The following is a 19,792-nucleotide window of genomic DNA, read 5'->3' on the forward strand; positions in this document are numbered from 1 at the left end:
AACAAGGACAGACAAATGGATTAAGTCAATTGTATCGACCCCGAAAGAATGAAATGCAAAGTTGAACTCGGAACATAACGGCAGACGAAATACCGCTACACACTTCGCCCGGTGTGCTAACGTTTCTGCCAGCTCGCCACCTTAATATATTTATTTCTTTACTACCCACAAGGGGCTAAACATAGAGGGGACAAACAAGGACACACAAAGGGATTAAGTCAATTACATCGACCCTGAAAGGATGAAAGGCAAAGTCGACCCCGGTGGAATTTGAACTCAGAACATAGAAGAAATACCGCTAAGCATTTCGTTATACCGAAATACCGCTAAGCATAACGTTTCTGCCAGCTCACCGCCTTCCCAACCATTTCATTCTTGGTCAACCCCTTATCCTTCTGCTAGCAGTAGGGTATAGTCCACGTGTACCTTCCTTCCCCACTGAGTCCTATCAGAAGCAACCACCAATTGCACTCTCTAACTGGATTCCCAAAAATGACCAATTGAAACTATGAATATTGTCCAGTGTCCCATTCTTGGTCCACTCCTGGGTCACCTGCATGTTGGTATGGCTTAAAGAATCCATCTTGTGATTCTTTCCTGCACCATTCTAATCACTTGTCCATATTACAAGAACTGTGACTAAAATATATATATAATATATATATTGGTAAAAACGGTAAGATAACAAAAGAAAGAAAGAGACCTCAATATTATGTAAATAGAGGAAATTTATCTATAAAATAATATGTTACAATTACTCAATAGTCAAGATAAAACTTTTTTTCAGATAGCCAGATAACCGAAGAGATGGTGTTGTGGATTTCCACTTCGGCATCTGAAACTCAGAGTTTTATCTTGGCTACCGAATAATTGTCACATATTATATTATATATATATATATATATATATATATATACAGGGTGTTCATAAAGTCTCTTTACAATTTAAAAATTCTATTACAAAGGCAGTTGACAAGATATCTTAACCAGATTTGTTTTATTGTAATAATTGTTTATTAAAGTTTTTTAACTGTTATTTAATAGACCTCAATATGGGCACCATTAGTTGCGTGAAGCACATCAAGATGGTACTCGATTTCTTGCCATGTTCGCTGTAGGATAGCCTCATCAATGGTGGCAATGGCATTACGAATCCTTTGCTTCAAGTCAGCAATGTCCCATATCTTTGTTTGGTACACGATATCTTTTACATAACCCCATAAAAAGAAGTCCAAGGGAGTGATATCTGGCGAACGCGGTGGCCATGGAATTGGCCCATCCCTTCCAATCCATCGGTCTGGAAATGTTTGATTGAGGAACTGACGAACATGCCGTCCCCAATGTGGTGGTGCACCATCTTGCTGGAAAATGATGGTTGGTTGTAAATCAATCAATTGTGGTGCCACATATTCGGTCAGAAGGTCGAGGTAAACATCTGCAGTAATTGTTGCCTCGTTAAAGAAAAATGGACCAATTATTCGATTGTGCATGATTCCACACCACACATTCATATTTGGACTATCCAGTTGAAGTACCCTAGTCACATAGGGGTGTTCTGATCCCCAGATTCTCACATTGTGTTTGTTTAACCCTTTAGTGTTCGCATTATTCTGCCAAAATTAATCCTTTTTTATCCACATTGCCTTGAACTAATCAGGCATTATCTTGTAGCTTTGAGATTTTGATGAAGTAACTTAATTTTTAAAGCGATATTGTAGGGTTGGTGTGAGAGACCAGATCTGGCCAGTTTGAACATAAAACAGGCTGAATACTTTTGGCCGGTTTAAATGCTAAAGGGTTAACTTCCCTGAAACATGAAAAGTTGCCTCGTCATTAAAACAAACTCGCTTGAGGAATGCTTCATCCTCATTTTATAGGGGTTCAGTGAATCAGTTTCCTTCCAGAGTATGTGAAACTCAAAAATTTAATATCAATTAAAACTTTAATAAACAATTATTAAAATAAAACAAATCTGGTTAAAATATCTCATCAACTGCCTTTGTAATAATTTTTTTAAATTGTAAAGAGACTTTATGGACACCCTGTATATATATATATATATATATATATATATATATAGGCGTAGGCATGACTGTGGTAAAAAAAACTTGCTTCCCAACCACATGGTTCCGGGTTCAGTCCCACTGCATGGCATCTTGAGCAAGTGTCTTCTACTATAGCATCAGGCCAACCAAAACCTTGTGAGTGAATTCAGCAGACGGAAACTGAAAGAAGCCCATCATGTATATATATATATATATATATATGTGTGTGTATGTATATATATATGCATTTATGTGTTTGTGTTCCCCCCCAACCTGCCGCCATTGCTTGACATCCATTTATGGTATGTTTATGTCCCTGTGATTTTGCAGCTCAGCCAAAGTGACCGATAAAATAAGTAGCAGGCATACAAAGAATATGTCCTGCAGTTGATTTCTTTGACTAAAACCCTTTAAGGTGGTGCTCCAGCATGGCCACTTCCAAATGCCTGAAACAAGTAAAAGAAAATCCACAACAGAAGCCGTATTAAGACTGAATGGTGATGTTTATCCACCCCACCGCCCCATGGATGTAGATGTTCTGTTAGAACGAATCAACACTAGTTGCCAAGCAGTGATGGGAAACAAACACACACATCGATGCCAATGTCCAATATTTTAAACCCGGGTTTGTCCCCATTAACAGGGGTGGCCAGATCTACCTCACTCTTACAGCAACTGCTCTCACACCATTCCGCCCGGTTTGGGGTGTCCTCCCTCCTCAAGACAACCCTCCCAATCTCCTTCTCCGCAATTTCGCGGTTCATTTACTTAAAACTCAAGCACTCTCCTCAGAACATGATCCTCATCCTTCTTCCTCAGAACATACTATACTGTGGTAGATACCTATTTCTTTACTACCCACAAGGGACTAAACACAGAGGGAACAAACAAGGACAGACAAACAGATTAAGTCGATTACATTGACCCCAGTGCATAGCTGGTACTTAATTTATCTACCCAGAAAGGATGAAAGGCAAAGTCGACCTCGGCAGAATTTGATCTCACAACGTAGCGGCAGACAAAATACCTATTTCTTTACTACCCACAAGGAGCTAAACACAGAGGGAACAAACAAGGACAGACAAACGGATTAAGTCGATTAGATCGACTCCAGTACGTAGCTGGTACTTAATTTATCGACCCTGAAAGGATGAAAGGCAAAGTCGACCTCGGCAGAATTTGAACTCAGAATGTAATGGCAGACGAAATACCGCTAAGTATTTCGCATGGCGTGCTTACATTTCTGCCAGCTCGCTTGCCTATCTACTGTGGTAGATACCATGGGAAAAACACTCCTATTGGCTTTTGTCCATAGTACCAGAGCAGTAATTCTCAACGTGGAAAAAGAGAAGCTTGTCCTGGAGACTCTGATCCCTGAGATATTCACTGTCAAGTAACCTTATAATCCAGAGATCCTTCCTTTCTAAAATTTTGCATTATAAATAGAAACTAAATCATAGGCATAGGAGTGGCTGTGTGGTAAGTAGCTTGCTTACCAACCACATGGTTCCGGGTTCAGTCCCACTGCATGGCACCTTGGGCAAGTGTCTTCTGCTATAGCCCCGGGCCGACCAAAGCCTTGTCGGTGGATTTGGTAGATGGAAACTGAAAGAAGCCTGTCGTATATATGTATATGTATGCATGTGTGTGTATATGTCTGTGTTTGTCCCCCCAACATCGCTTGACAACCGATGCTGGTGTGTTTACGTCCCCCGTCACTTAGTGGTTCGGCAAAAGTGACTGATAGAATAAATACTAGGCTTACAAAGAATAAGTCCTGGGGTCGATTTGCTCGATTACAGGCGGTGCTCCAGCATGGCCACAGTCATATGACTGAAACAAGTAAAAGAGTAAAAAAAAAGAGTTTCTCTGCGGAAGTGTGCTCTAGTTATCCTGTAGTCTAACAAGAGCCACGGCACATGGCGTGGTGGTTAAGAGCATGGGCTACTAACCCCAAGATTCCAAGTTCGATTCCAGGCAGTGACCCGAATAATAATAATAATAATAGGATCAAAAAATACCTTAGGGATGAGGACCCAGGTTCGAAATTTCCCCAAGACACCAGATGAAGGTTAGAGTGTATATCAGCCGAAACGTTGTGTTAACAACAAACAAGATGAGGACAAATATCCGTCAAATGTAAATAGTGTAAAAAGCCTCAATACCCACAAATATATATAAAATTGAATTAAGAACAGCTAAGAAACAATACCTCTACCTTTTTACCCTCCACCCCTCCACAAACATGTATGTATGTATATACTAGCAATTTCTTAGTTACAACGATGACAGTTCCAAGTGATTCGATCAACAGAACAGCCTGCTCGTGAAATTAACATACAAGTGGCTGAGCACTCCACAGACATGCGTACCCTTAACGTAGCTCTCAGGGAGATTCATCCAGACACAGAATGTGGCAAGGCTGGGCAACTCGTTTTTGTCAGCTGCATGGACTGGAGCAACATAAAATAAAGTGTCTTGTTCAAGGATACAAGTCACCAGGAATTGAACTCACAACTTTGCAATCATGAGCCAAATAGCCTAACTACTAAGTCACACACAGTCACTAATCCATATGTGTATGTGTGTGTATGTATGTATATATATATATATATATATATATATATATAAGGGTCCTTGAATGTTTTCATCAGAGATGTCTCAGACACATTCTCAATGTTGGCTGGACCTCAAAAAAAAAAAAATTCCAGACACACAGATCCTGAGGACAGCTGATATCTTGGGCATTGAGGCGATGGTACACAAGCACCGTTGCGTTGGACTGGACATCTTATTAGAATGGAGGATAGGATTCCTAAGCAGATGCTCTATAGAGAACTTGTGAATGGAAGGAGACTCTGGCAGAAACCAAGGCTGCGATTTAAAGACTGTGTCAAGTCCTCGTCAAAGGCCTGAGATATGCAGGACACTGACTGGGTGAACAATGCCTGTCATCGCCACAGATGGAGGAAGCAGGTTAAGGAGGGGATCGACACTTTTGAGAGAGCACGTATCCAGCGTGAAGAACTTAGGCAAACTGCGCGAAAGCGCACGGCTCATATAGTGAATGGGGAAAGCTTGGTCTGCAATGTTTGCAGTCGTGTATGCTTGTCAAGAGCAGGGCTCATTAGCCACCAACAGAGCCACAAATGCAAAATATAAGTTAGTCCTAGAGCGCACAATGTTCCTGAAGGTCGGCAATGGTCTTCCTCGGTCACGAGTGGACGGTCATCATCATATATATATATAAAATCCTTTCTACTCTAGACACAAGGCCTGAAATATGGGGGAGAAGGTTAGTTGGTTACATCAAACCTAGTGTTCCACCGGTACTTAATTTATCAACCCCTAAAGGATGAAAGGCAAAGTCGACCTTGGCGGAATTTGAACTCAGAGTGTAATGACAAACAAAATACCGCTAAGCATTTCACCTGGCATGCTAACGATTCTGCCAGCTCACCTATATATATATATATAATATATATATATATATATATATATATAATATATATATATACATATATATATATATATACATACACACGAGTGGTTGGCACTAGGAAGGGCATCCAGCTGTAGAAACACTGCCAGATCAGACTGGAGCCTGGTGCAGCCTTCTGGCTTCCCAGATCCCCGGTCGAACCGTCCAATCCATGCTAGCATGGAGAACGGACGTTAAATGATGATGATGATTTATATTTATAATAAAAATAAGCAACAAGGATATCCAAGGTAGTGTAGTTCAATCGTTTCATGCTGTTACCTTGGATAATATCCTTGTTGCTTATTTTGATTATAATCACCCCATTTGATTTATATGGATAATACCATACCAAATTTCTGGTGCCTTTAACTTCAGTACCCTATTCCTCTGAATCTAAATTTTGCTGTATTTATATCTATATATATGTAATCATCATCATTTCACGTCCATATTCCATGCTAGCATAGGTAGGACGGTACCACAATATCCAGCCAGGCTGAAGCCTGTACTAGACTTCTGTGACTATTTTGACAGGATTTTTACAGCTGGATGTTCTTCCTAACACCAACCACTCAGCAGAATGGACTGAGTGCTTTTTATGTGGCACCAGCACAGACGAGGTCAGTTTTGACATGGTTCTTACAGCTGGATGCCCTTCTGAACACCAAACACTTAACAGTGTGGACTGCACTGACAGGGCCACCAAGTACTCGCAAGACAAAACCTGTTAAGGAGAGAGCAGTTGTGGTAAGTGGTTGCTTCCCAACCATATGGTTCCAGGCTCAGTTTTGTACTATAGCCTTGGGCTAACCAAAACCTTGTGAGAGGATGGATTTGGTTAACACAAACTGAAAGAAGCCTGTCATATATATATATATATTTATATATAAATTCGAAAAAACCACCGTTTATCAATTCAAAATGAACAATTAGAAAATTACATATAATAGAAATATTAAAATAAAAATAATAATAATATACCGATGATTAAGTAAATTGCAAAAAAATAATACGTTTTTATTATTAATAATTTTCTAGATGGTGTAATTTAATTGTTCATTTTGAATTGATAAAAGGTGTTTTTTTCTAATTTTTATATATATATTATATTTTGTGAAATTTGATTTAGTATTTCTAAATTGAATTTTTCCCTGTAAGTTAGAAATATTATTCCCTCAAATAATTATATATATATTATATATATATATATATATAATATATATATATATATATATATATAGGAGAGTATTGAAGTTCACTTGAAGCATTGTGTATTGTTTGTAAAGAATAAAAAGTTTTGAATGATACAACAATGCACTATAATATATATAAAAAAAAGGATTGTATACCTGTTGTAATTTAGTTATCCATAGTCCGATGATATTTCAGAATACGATTCCTTCTTCAGATATTCTTAGATGGAGTCACTGCTATAATCGGTTAGTAGCGACTCTATCTAAGAATATCTGAAGAAGGAATTGTATTCCGAAATATCATCAGAGTATGGATAACTAAATTACAAAAGATATATGGTCCATTTTTTTATATATTATAGTGCATTGTTGTACCATTCAAAACTTTTTATTCTTATATGTGTGTGTATATATATATATATATATATATATATATATATATACATATATATATAAAGTTAATCCAAACAAGAAAACACAAAAAACACAACAACGCGAGGACATGGAACAAATAAAGTATTATTGGACGCTCAGGAAAGAAGGGAAGAAGGAGGGTTTAACGTTTCGAGCGGAGCTCTTCGTCGGAAACATACAAGGAAAGATCCCAAGAAGGGAAGACAGAGGAAAAAAAAAAAAAATCGCCAGCGGTACTCACGAGGTCACATATATATACATATATATATATCAGGCATGTGCCTTCAGCAATTAGTCATAGTAGGTAGTTGGTGACTTCTATGTAGTAAAACAAAAAAATAAACGAAACACAGGCCACAACCGAGTTGTAGGTAGATTGACTTCTTCTTGCCTTTATAGCACGTAAAGTATATGGTGTTGTAAGAGTGTCCGCAGCACATGTACTACAGCAGTACTATGCATAGCTTAAATGCTGAGATTGAAAGGCAGGGGCGAATTATGCCTACCTAATCTACCAAAGAATATATTTTGCATTTTGTGCAGAGTAATCAGAGTAACCTTCATAATTTTATTGAATTAGGTACATATTTTGCCATAAAAGGAAAACATCACTATCGATCTATTTCATTCAGGGTAGGGGCTCTGCCTACCTTGCCTACCCAGGCAGCACATCCCTGGTATGTATATATATATATATACATACCAGGGATGTGGGGGAGGAACAAATACAGACACACATAAATATATACATGTCGGGCTTCTTTCAATTTCCGTTTTCCAAATCCACTTACAAGGCTTTGATCGGCCCAAGGCTATAGTAGAACACGCTTGTCCAAGGTTCCACGCAGTGGGACTGAACCCGGATCCATGTGATTGGGAAGCAAGCTTCTTACTGCACAGCCACGCCTGTCTGTGTGTGTGTGTGTGTGTGTGTTTTATGTTTGTCTCCCACCACCATTGGTTGACAACCGATGTTAGTTTGTTTACGTTACCGTAACATAGCGCTTCGACCTAAGATCCCAATAGAGTAAGTACCTGGTTTTTAAAAAAAAATTAGTACTCTGGTTTATTCATCTCACACACGCAAAGAAAAAATTTCAATGATGGAAACAAAATAAAGATGAAAGCCAAAAGAAATAATGTTATTTAAGAGAGGCACGGCGTAATGATTCTCCCAAGACAACAAGATTTGCTTCAAAACGAAATTCACAGCAAAGAAAAAAAAAGGCAAGGGAGACAATTACGAAGTCTCAAACTCAGTACTTGAAATTTCGGAGTTGTCTTCTCTTGTCTTACTTGCCCCCTTTAAGAAGATCTAACGCTTCTTTGTCAACCAAAACGATATAATTTTAATCGTATGAAGAAGAGTTTGTTTGTTTTTTAACTCATTAAGTTCAGGATGTCAACATCTTCACTGGATCTTTTCGTTTTGACCGACAGATTTTTTAATAATTTCCATGTAACTAAAAAATTTTAAACTGGCAGAATTTTAGAGTTAGGGTTAGTTAGGGTTAGGGTGGGGGTAAGGGTATCGTTTTTTTCTTCAGAAATGTAAATAAACCCAATCTGTTTCTTAAACGAGGGACATTTTCATATGACACCGCTAGAAAATGTTTACGGCAGCGAATGTTTTCACCTCAATAGACGTCATTGATTGGTTGAAATTGCCGAAAATATCGTACAAATATCTTAGAAACTACAGAATTTTCTCAAGAAAGCCAAGAGAAAAAGATGTTTTATAAACACATTCTACCAGTATACGAAGTTTAAAAGTGTTTAATTACATGGAAATTATTTTTCAAATCTGCCGGTCAAAGCGAAAAGATCCTCTTCACTTGCCAATTTGTTTTTGTTTTCTTGCTGTAGATCTGAGTAATTTCTCATCATTTCCTCACCTCGTCATTTGCAACGACGCTGCTTACATAAGATTATAGCGTTGCAACACAAAATACACTCCACCTTTATTCTCTAGAAAAACGACGACGACGTGGTGATCTCATTCTTGCTCACAACATCATAAGCGGAAAGTGTAACCTCTCGAAAGAGCTGTTCTTCACTCCTGCTCCAGAGCGTGGGCTGCGGGGTGACTCCGAAAAGCTCTATCTGCGACGATTTCATCTCAATCGAAGGAGAGGGGCTTTTTCCGTCCGGGTTGCGGATCCGTGGAATAAGCTGCCAGACGAGATGGTGAAGATGCCGACGACCGCTCGGTTCAAAGTCTCCCTTGATCTCAAGTGGCCTGAACTCTTTACATGAACACCACCCTGTACATAACTCCATGTCCCCCTACATGGCCTTGCTTTTTGAGCCAAAAAGAGACCGATAGAGTAAGCACTAGGCTTGCAAAGAATAAGTCCTGGGGTCGATTTGCTCGACTAAAGGCGGTGCTCCAGATTAAGAGTAAAATAACCGTCTTGATACACAACAGCACCAGTTTCAACACGCGATTTCACATCAGGAATCTTGCAAAACGAACTGAGAGTCAAGACTATTGAAAAGGTTGCAAGACGCAACGAAAATTTTAGGAAAATAAAAACAAGAAATAAGTGGAAATTTTACCGGTGAGTGTGTTAAATTATAAGGCACAAAAAGAAAATGACTCTCCCCAGACACAGCAGAACTGATTGCACACAAATTTTAACAACAAAATCTTATATCGGCCTCCTAAGGGCCATATGGACCCCAGTTATGAACCACTGATATACACAGATGTTAGAGATTCATGCTGTCTTCCTTAGCCATAAAATTATATTTTGATGATTTAAACAGGCGCCATAGATCTCTTCTTCAGTTCACTGTGCTGAAAAGTTCGTAGCATAAAGATTATGGAGCAAGGGAGATAACTCTTCATTGCTTACAGCATAAAAAAAAACAAGCTACTTTGCCTTTGCCGGTTTCATGGTTGAATGGACAATGCTAGGGAGAAGGGGCATCCGTTGAAGTTTAGAAATAAATGCTCTAATAAAGAATGCATAATTATTCCTTGCATCTTGAAGTGTGGATATTTAAATAGATGTAAACAAGGTTACAAAAAAAGATACACAACCGCATTGGTCTGAGTTCATCAGCTCCACAACGTTACACGCTGGACAAGTGTTTTTGCTACCATTGCTTTGAGCCGACCAAAGCGAACTTGGAAGACGTGTGTGTGTGTGTGTGTGTAACCACAACTTGACAACCGGAGTTGGTTTGTTTACATTACCGTAATTTAACGTTTCGCAAAAAAAAAAAAAAAAAGATGGCAGACGAAATACCTATTTCTTTACTACCCACAAGGGGCTAAAACACAACCGATGCTGGTGTGTTTACGTCCCCGTAACTTAGCGGTTCAGCAAAAAACACCGATAGAATAAGTACTAGGCTTACATAATAAGTCCTGGGGTCGATTTGCTCGACTAAAGGCGGTGATCTAGCATGGCCGCAGCCAAATGACTGAAACAAGTAAAAGAGTATATATACTCTTTACTCTTTTACTTGTTTCAGTCATTTGACTGCGGTCATGCTGGAGCACCGCCTTTAATCGAGCAAATCGACCCCGGGACTTATTCTTTGTAAGCCCAGTACTTATTCTATCGGTCTCTTTTGCCGAACCGCTATGTGACGGGGACGTAAACACACCAGCATCGGTTGTCAAGCAATGCTAGGTGGACAAACACAGACACAAACACACACATACATATATATATACATATATACGACAGGCTTCTTTCAGTTTCCGTCTACCAAATCCACTCACAAAACATTGGTCGACCCGGGGCTATAGCAGAAGACACTTGCCCAAGATGCCACGCAGTGGGACTGAATCCGGAACCATGTGGTTGGTTAGCAAGCTACTTACCACACAGCCACTCCTGCGCCTATATATATATATATATATATATATATGTATATACACACACACACACACACACACGTGTGAGCGTGTGTATATGTGTATAAGGATAGATAGATAGAGAGAGAGAGAAAGAGTCGAATGCACTTTTAACTTTGACAATATAAGTAATGCTATAAATCTTTGTGACGTGTGCCAGAATGGATGCGTGCGTGCACGAGTTCGTACCGGTGTGTGTGTGTGTGTGTGTGTGTGTGTGTGTGTGTGTGTGCATGATGTGTGTGTGCGTGAGGGCGTGTGTATACAACCATGAAAACTAAAGCTTGTAATTAAGAGACAACAACAACAACATCCCCGTAGATGATAGACTATAACCATCCTCTGACGTGTCATCACTATGGTTACCACAGAGGTCACTCGATTCTTGTTAGCATAGCAACAATGTGGTCAGTACTCTTGCACAGCGGAGTTGTTTACTTATTGGCATATCTGGAGCGTGACGGTTTTAAAATACCACCGCCAACAACAATAACAATGGTCAATAGTGACTTCGAATTTCTCCACACTGCTCTGACCTTGATCAAGACAGGCGGCGAGCTGGCAGAGTCGTTAGCACGCCGGGCGAAATGCTTAGCGGTATTTCGTCTGCCGTTACGTTCTGAGTTCAAATTCCGCCGAGGTCGACTTTACGTTTCATCCTTTCGGGGTCGATTAAATAAGTACCAGTTACGCACTGGGGTCGATATAATCGACTTAATCCGTTTGTCTGTCCTTGTTTGTCCTCTCTGTGATTAGCCCCTTGTGGGTAGTAAAGAAATAGGTATTTCGTCTGTCTTTACGTTCTGAGTTCAAATTCCACCAAGGTCGACTTTGCCTTTCATCCTTCCGGGGTCGATAAATTAAGTACCAGTTACGCACTGAGGTCGATATAATCGACTTAATCAGTTTGTCTGTTCCCTCTATGTTTAGTCCCTTGTGGGCAATAAAGAAATATATTAGCCTCTCAGCCACTAATTCACTCAATCTAGCCCTGAATAGGTTATCAAGGCGCATGGATCAGTGGTTAGAGCGTTTGGCTTACAATCAGGTGGTAGTGAGTTCGATTCCCGAACCGAGCTGTGTGTTTTGTTCTTGAGCAAGACACTTTATTTCACGTTGCTCCAGTTCACTCAACTGTAGAAATGAGTTGCGATGTCACAGGTGCCAAGCTGTATCGGCCCCTTTGCCTTTCCCTTGGACAACACTGGTGACATGGAGATGGGGAGGCTGGTATACATGGGTGACTGCTGGTCTTCCATAAACAACTTTGCTTGGACTTGTGCCTCGGAGGGGAACTTTCTAGGTGCAATCCCATGGTCATTCATGACCGAAGGGGGTCTTTACCCTTTTTTAGGTACTGCTTAAAAAATTGTAGTATTTGGGACACTATTGTTTTACTGGTGTTGGTTGGTTGGTGGAGTCGTTGGATATTTGTTGATGTAGTAGGATGAGTGCGGTCATGCTGAGGCATCGTCATTAAGTCGTTTTAGTTGATTAGATAGGTTCTAATGCGGTGTCTGGTACTTCGAAGGAGTTATGTCAAATGCAATAGTGATTGAAGTAAAGGGATATAACTCAGTCGAGCACCCACGTGAGTGTGTGTGCGCGTACGTACGATTGTGTGCGTGCGGGTGTGAATCCAAACTGAGCGGTGTCATATGGAAATTGTCACCCATAATTATGACCCTAGAATCGATCTATTGCATTTCAATCTATTTTAGGGTTAGGGGTGGGGGGAAGGGTATCTTTTTTTCTTCACAAATGTAAATAAACCCAATCTGCTTCTTAAACGAGGGACATATTCATATAGCACAGAATACTTTTTAACTCAATAGACGCCAGTGATTGGTTGAAATTGCAGAAATTTAAGAAGAAACACAACAAATATCTTACAAACTATAGAATTTTCTCAATAAAGCCAAGAGAAAAAGATGTCTTATAAACACATTCTACCAGTATACGAAGTTTAAAATTTTTTAGTTACCTAGAAATTATGTTAGAAACTGCCGTTCAAACCGAAAAGATCCAGCAAAAGCTTTAAAAACCGCCAATCCTACGATAAATACACACACGAGCAATGCAATGAACACTTCAAGAAATAGGCCTACCTTTAGGACGGAATTTGAAGGTAGTTTACATACCCCAATATCAACTGATTTCATACTGTTTGAAGGAAGGCCTATTTTTTGAAGGGTTCTAATTATTTTCATTACTTATAAAAAGGCCACACGTAAATGCTCCTTGACAAACACAACGCATAAAGAGAATACAAAACGCGACAAAACATAAACTTGGGGAACTAAAAATTAACAAAAAGTGGATGAGATTAGAAGAAAAAAAAGTAAAGAAACGAATGATAGTATGGAAAATGAGGCGCAATGCCCACTCGAACCCCGAATTTGAGTTGTTACATTTTCACAGTCTTTTCTCTAATTTTTTTTTAAGTCTACGTATATACATTTTTCACAGTCATTTTTTTCTTTCTTTCCCTTTTTTTAACAAGTTCACATTAGTATTGAAAGTTCTTTTACCTTTATTTCTTCACTCTTTCCAACCTCTCGTAATCCACTACAGAAAGTGCACCTTCATCCAACCAGTATTCCTTAATCCATTTCAAATGATCCGAAAATACATCCGTAAATCTATCAGACTTCTCCTCTCGTATCCATGCACCTCTCTCGTCCATCTCAAATCCTTCTCTCGGCAGCTTCACTTTCACCTGTCCCTTCCATTTCGCCATCTTTTTTTTTCTCTTCGTCCACATTCTTCCTATATATTGCCAAGTAACCCTTATTTTTGTACTCTTCGATTGCTTCTTGCGTATTTTTAGCTTCGGTTCGTTTCTTCCCTTTGCTTGACTCTTTGCTTTCTGTTGGATACTCTCTTGTCTTTGCTTTTTCCCTCCTTTTGGGGCTGACAAAGCCGTCATACCCCTCTTTCACCTCGATCCTTTCCTTCTCATTTACGTCGCTGACGCGCTCCGCATCACTTCTATCTTCTCTCGTTTCAATTTTCCTTTCCATCTTTTTTCTGTTCCTCCTCTTTTTCACTCAGAGTAAATTCCAACAAGGGGTACTGAGCCTTCATATGGCCCCGTGCTCCGCAAATATAACAATAAGGACGTCTTCCTTTTACCACTACACTTAGCCTTGCTCATTCCTCAATCTCAATCTGGTAGGGGATTCGGTTTATGTCTTCGAATGTGGCAAAAATCCACATTTCGACTCTGAATATCTACCAGTTTCGCCTCTCCGGTTGGAGAGGAGAACTTTCAATACTAATGTGAACTCGGGGAGAAAAAAAATACGACTGTGAAAAATGTATATATGTAGACTTTAAAAAAAATTAAAGAAAAGACTGTGAAAATGTAACAACTCAAATTCGGGGTTCGAGTGGGCATTGCGCCTCATTATTCGTTTCTTTTATTTTTTCTTCTAATCTCATCCACTTTTTGTTAATTTTTAGTTCCCCGAGTTTATGTTTTGTCGCGTTTTGTATTCTCTTTATACGTTGTATTTGTCAAGGAACATGTACGTGTGGCCTTTTTATAGGTAATAAAAAAAAAATTAGAACACTTCAAAAAATAGGCCTACCTTCAAACAACATGAACTCAATTGATATTGGGGTATGTAAACTACCTTCAAATTCCGTACTGAAGGAAGGCCTATTTCTTGAAGTGTTCATTGCGTTGCTCGTGTGTGTATTTATACTAAGGTTATAATTATGGGTCACAATTTCATACGACACCGCTACGGAAAATGGGATTTTTTTCTAGCGGTGTCAAATGAAAATGTCACCCATAATTATGGCCCTAGTATCGATCTATTGCATTTCAATCTATTTTAGATTTAGGGTTAGAGTTAGGGTTAGTTAGGGTTAGGGGTTGGAGAAGGGTATCTTTTTTTCTTCACAAATGTAAATAAACCCAATCTGTTTCTTAAAGGAGGGACATATTCATTATGCACAGAATGTTATTTACGTCAATGGAGGTAATGGATTGGTTAAAATTACCGAAATGCAAGAAATTTCAGACGAAATATCTTACAAACTATGGAATTTTCTCAATAAAGCCAAGAGAAAATGATGTTTTATAAACACATTCTACTTTTTAGTTACCTAGAAATTATGTTACAAAGTGCCGTTCAAAAGGAAAAGATCCCTTTCTCTTCTTTCTTTCTTGCTCTTACACACCCTCATCACTAGTTTTACTTTTTCACACACATACGCGCGGACATACACGCGCGCACGTGCAATATATATATATATATATATATATATATATATATATATATATATATATATATATATATATATATACATATTAGTATACCCGTGTCGTTAAAAAATTCGCGCTTACCCTGCCTTTCAGATGACAAGTTTCGATCACAAACACATTCATGAAGAATTCTATATGCCAACGTTCAAAATTCAGGACCAAACCTATCATAGGATAGGCTCTATTCTTCCTGTCAACAACGCTGAACACCGATTCCTTCAAATTTACTTCATGGGAGATACCACTGAGCAAACGGCTCGCCGAGTTCAGGTTGTACCTGGAACAAAAATGCCTCTTTTAAATGAACTTCAGGAAATGCTCCACACCACCAACTGATATGCGAGGGACTTCAAATCTGCGATACAACGCCGACATACAGTCGAGCCCAACTTCAAAGTTATCATAAGGAATAGCCGAACGCCTATCAGAGAGCAACAAGGATGCTTTAACCAGCCCCAAAATGACGAAATTGCAGTTCTACTCTGCCGTCACGATAAAGCCATACCTATTTCTTTACTACCGCTACGCATTTCGCCCGGCGTGCTAACGTTCCTACCAGCTCGCCGCCTTACCGTCGACTACATGGCCACCTCCTTTACCAATACATCAACATGCTTTTTCACGTCAACTCTTTAGCAACTGTTTCGACACACCGACGTGGGACGGCGAAGGATGGTTCACAAGATTTTTCATCCTCGTGGTGTGGACTGAGCAACATTCCGACTTTGGTCTGAATGACTAAAAACTCGAACACATTGCAATCATTCTCCAATTTTCATCGTGCGTTGCCGACGGACATGATCCTTTTCAATCCGCCATGACAGCTCGTTAGTGACTGTCGTTATATGCAGGGAGACAACTCTAACTAAACTCTCTGCACATAATAAGACCCATGCTGGCTATTTTGAGAATGTATATATATATACGTGTATCCGTCATTACAACTTCACAATTATCTGTCTGCCTTTCAACGCGACCTATTTTCATTGCGAACTGCTACAGATTCAAAGCAATATTCGTGAAGTGAAGTCAAACACATCATGTCTTCATTTTTCGTTACCTGAAGTCAATATCAGAGTGGTCGTACACATAAAAAAAAATAATAAAGCTTAGCCAGGCTCATGGGCCCGGTTTCCGGGTTTCAATGACGTATGTGTTCCCCAGCTGGACGGGACGCCAGTCCATCGCAGTGTTACTCATTTTTGCCAGCGGAGTGGACTGGAGCAGCGTGAAATGAAGTGTTTTGCTCAAGAACACAACGCGTCGCCCGCAATCTAGACTAGGGTCTGAAAGTTTACCACACCATAGTGTGGTTACACCATGGTTCCTCTGCTTTGCGGAAGAAGTAAGAGTGAGAGCAAGTTGTGGTGAAAGAGTACAGCGGGGTTCATCACCCACCCCCCATCGGAGCTTAGTGGAGCTTAGGTGTTTTTGCTCAATAAACACTCACAATGCCCGGTCTGGGAATCGAACCCGCGTTCTTACGACCGCGAATCCACTGCCCTAACCACTTGGCCATTGCGCCTCCTGTTGCTGCTGTTGTCGCTACTTACGTGATATTCTTATTATGACATAACCACGCCCCCCTCTCTCTCTCTATCTCTCTCTCTTTCTCTCTCTCTCTCTGCTCCTCGCTCCTCTTAATCTATCTCACAATCCTTTCTCCACCACTGCCACAACCATTCCATACCTGTTTTCCTCCTCCTCCGAACTTTTTTCACCATTTTCTATAGGCGTAGGAGTAGCTGTGTGGTAAATAGCTTGCTTACCAACCAAATGGTTCCGGGTTCGGTTCCACTGCTTGGCACCTTAGGCAAGTGTCTTCTACTATAGCCTCGGGCCGACCAAAGCCTTGTGAGTGGATTTGGTAGACGGAAACTGAAAGTAGCCCGACGTATATAAATGTGTATATATATATATATATATATAAGTGTACGTATTATGTATGTATGTGCGTGTATATGTTTGTGTGTCTGTGTTTGTCCCCACAACATCGCTTGACAACCGATGCCGGTGTATTTACGTCACCGTAACTTAGCGGTTCGGCAAAAGACACCGACAGAATAAGTACTAGGCTTACAAAGAATAAGTCCTGGGGTCGATCTGCTCGACTAAAGGCGTTGCTCCAGCATGGCCACTGTCAAATGGCTGAAACAAAAAAAAAAGAGTATAGCATCTCTAGCCCAAACTTCTCCACCCCTACCATACATTCAATTTGATCTAAAGGCCTGATTCCCACCAGTCTATATTGTCTGTATTATCTGTATCTTTATTACATTCATATTACAGAAGGCGGCGAGTTGGCAGAAACGTTAGCACGCCGGGCGAAATTCGTAGCCGTATTTCGTCTGCCGTTACGTTCCGAGTTCAAATTCCGCCGAGGTCGACTTTACCTTTCATTCATTCAGGGTCGATAAATTAAGTACCAGTTACGTACTGTGGTCGATGTAATCGACTTAATCCGTTTGTCTGTCCTTGTTTGTCCCCTCTGTGTTTAGCCCCTTGTGGGTAGTAAAGAAATAGATATATTCATATTACAGCTTTCTGCCGTTAATCGTTTACTTGCTTCAGTCATTGGATTACGGCCATGCATCACCTTCAAGGGTTTTAGTCTTATAAATCAACCCTCAGTACTTTTTTTTCTGGACCTGGTACTTATCTTCTTGCCGAAACGCTGTGTTGCAAGGACGTAAACAAACCAGCACCGGTTGTCAAACGGTGGTGCTGCATAAGCACAACACAAACAGAAACACACACACACACACACACAACACACACACACACACACACACACACACACACACATACAACAGGCTTCTTTCAGTTTCTCTCTACCAAATCCATTCACAAGGCTTTGGTCGGCTCAGGGCTATAGCAGAAGACATTTGTCCGAGGTGCCGTGCAGTGGGACTGATCCTAAGAGCATACGGTTGAGAAGATAACTTCTTAAACGCAATAGCCGCATAGCAATTTCCAATGTTATATTATACCTATTATACCTTTATGTTGTCATTATATTCTCCCCAACATTTCAATTGTGATTTTATTACAGTTATCTCCCTTGGTTATGTTTTTATTTTCTCTTAGATTTTAAACATTCCTAAAGGAAGGTTTTAGTCTATGATTAGGTATACGTACATGTATATATACATACATATATGTATATGTATATATATATATGTATATATATATATATATATACATACATATATGTATGTATATGATGAACAAACTGAATTTGTTTTTCCATTTTCTTATTTGTTTTATAAATTTACGGTAAAAATATTTCTTTACTTTCACCCGTTTAATACAATAAATGAATTAACTACAATGCAATTAAAAACATTTGTGTATTAAGAATTTGGGTACTTTACCAACAGTATATTGGATAATTGATAACCCATAGTAGGTTACATCCATAATCCCTATCTTACTTTGTATTATATATATATAGGCGCAGGAGTGGCTCTGTGGTAAGTAGCTTGCTTACCAACCACATGGTTCCGGGTTCAGTCCCACTGCGTGGCATCTTGGGCAAGTGTCTTCTGCTATAGCCTCGGGCCGACCAAAGCCTTGTCAGTGGATTTGGTAGACGGAAACTGAAAGAAGCCTGTCGTATATATATATGTATGTGTGTGTGTATGTTTGCATGTCTGTGTTTGTCCCCCTAGCATCGCTAGTGTGTTTACGTCCCCCTCACTTAGCGGTTCGGCAAAACAGACCAATAGAATAAGTACTGGGCTTACAAAGAATAAGTCCCGGGGTCGATTTGCTCGACTAAAGGCGGTGCTCCAGCATGGTCGCAGTCAAATGACTGAAACAAGTAAAAGAGTATGTACGAGTGAGTGGGCGAAAAAATGGCGCTCGACATATTTAGTAAGAGTTACATGTATTATTTAAGACAATTCGATTTGGCTGTATGCGGCTTAAAGTTTCACGGGCTTCTACTAAAAACCAGTCTCTTTCAGGCTTGCACGCACCTCTCTTCCCCCCCCCCTCTCTCTCTCTGTGACTGTGTGGTAAGTAGCTTGCTTACCAGCCACGTGGTTCCGGGTTTAGTCCCACTGTGTGGCACCTTGGGCAAGTATCTTCTGCTATAGCCTCGGGCCGACCAAAGTCTCGTGAGTGGATTTGGTAGACGGAAACTAAAAGAAGCCCGTCGTATATATTTATATATATATATATGTGTCTGCGTTTGTGTGTCTGTGTTTGTCCCACCAACATCGCTTGACAACCGATGCTGGCATGTTTACGTCCACGTAACTTAGCGGTTCAGCAAAAGAGACCGATAGAATAAGTACTAAGCTTACAAAGAATAAGTCTTGGGGTCGATTTGCTCGACTAAAGGTGGTGCTCCAGTATGCCCACTGTCAAATGACTGAAACAAGTAAAAGAGTATATATAATATATATATTATATATATATATATATATATATATATAGAGAGAGAGAGAGAGAAGAGAGAGAGAGAGAGAGAGAGAGAGAGAGAGAGAGATATGTATATAGATAG

The 19,792-nt window shown here is 39.8% G+C and overlaps 1 long non-coding RNA gene across 1 annotated transcript in view; it reads right to left on the reverse strand.

The window, feature by feature from the left end:
• Nucleotides 1-4,328: 4,328 nt before the first annotated feature.
• Nucleotides 4,329-19,792, reverse strand: part of LOC118767883 — a 29,903-nt gene continuing 14,439 nt past the window's right edge. The window contains exons 2-3 of the long non-coding RNA XR_005003788.1: nt 16,080-16,085; nt 4,329-4,466 (exon numbers count right to left, since the gene is read on the reverse strand). This is a non-coding gene — a long non-coding RNA (uncharacterized LOC118767883). The remainder of the gene's footprint in view (nt 4,467-16,079; nt 16,086-19,792) is intronic.

This window comes from Octopus sinensis, linkage group LG25 (assembly GCF_006345805.1).
Source record: "Octopus sinensis linkage group LG25, ASM634580v1, whole genome shotgun sequence".
NCBI classification, from domain to species: Eukaryota; Metazoa; Mollusca; class Cephalopoda; order Octopoda; family Octopodidae; genus Octopus; species Octopus sinensis.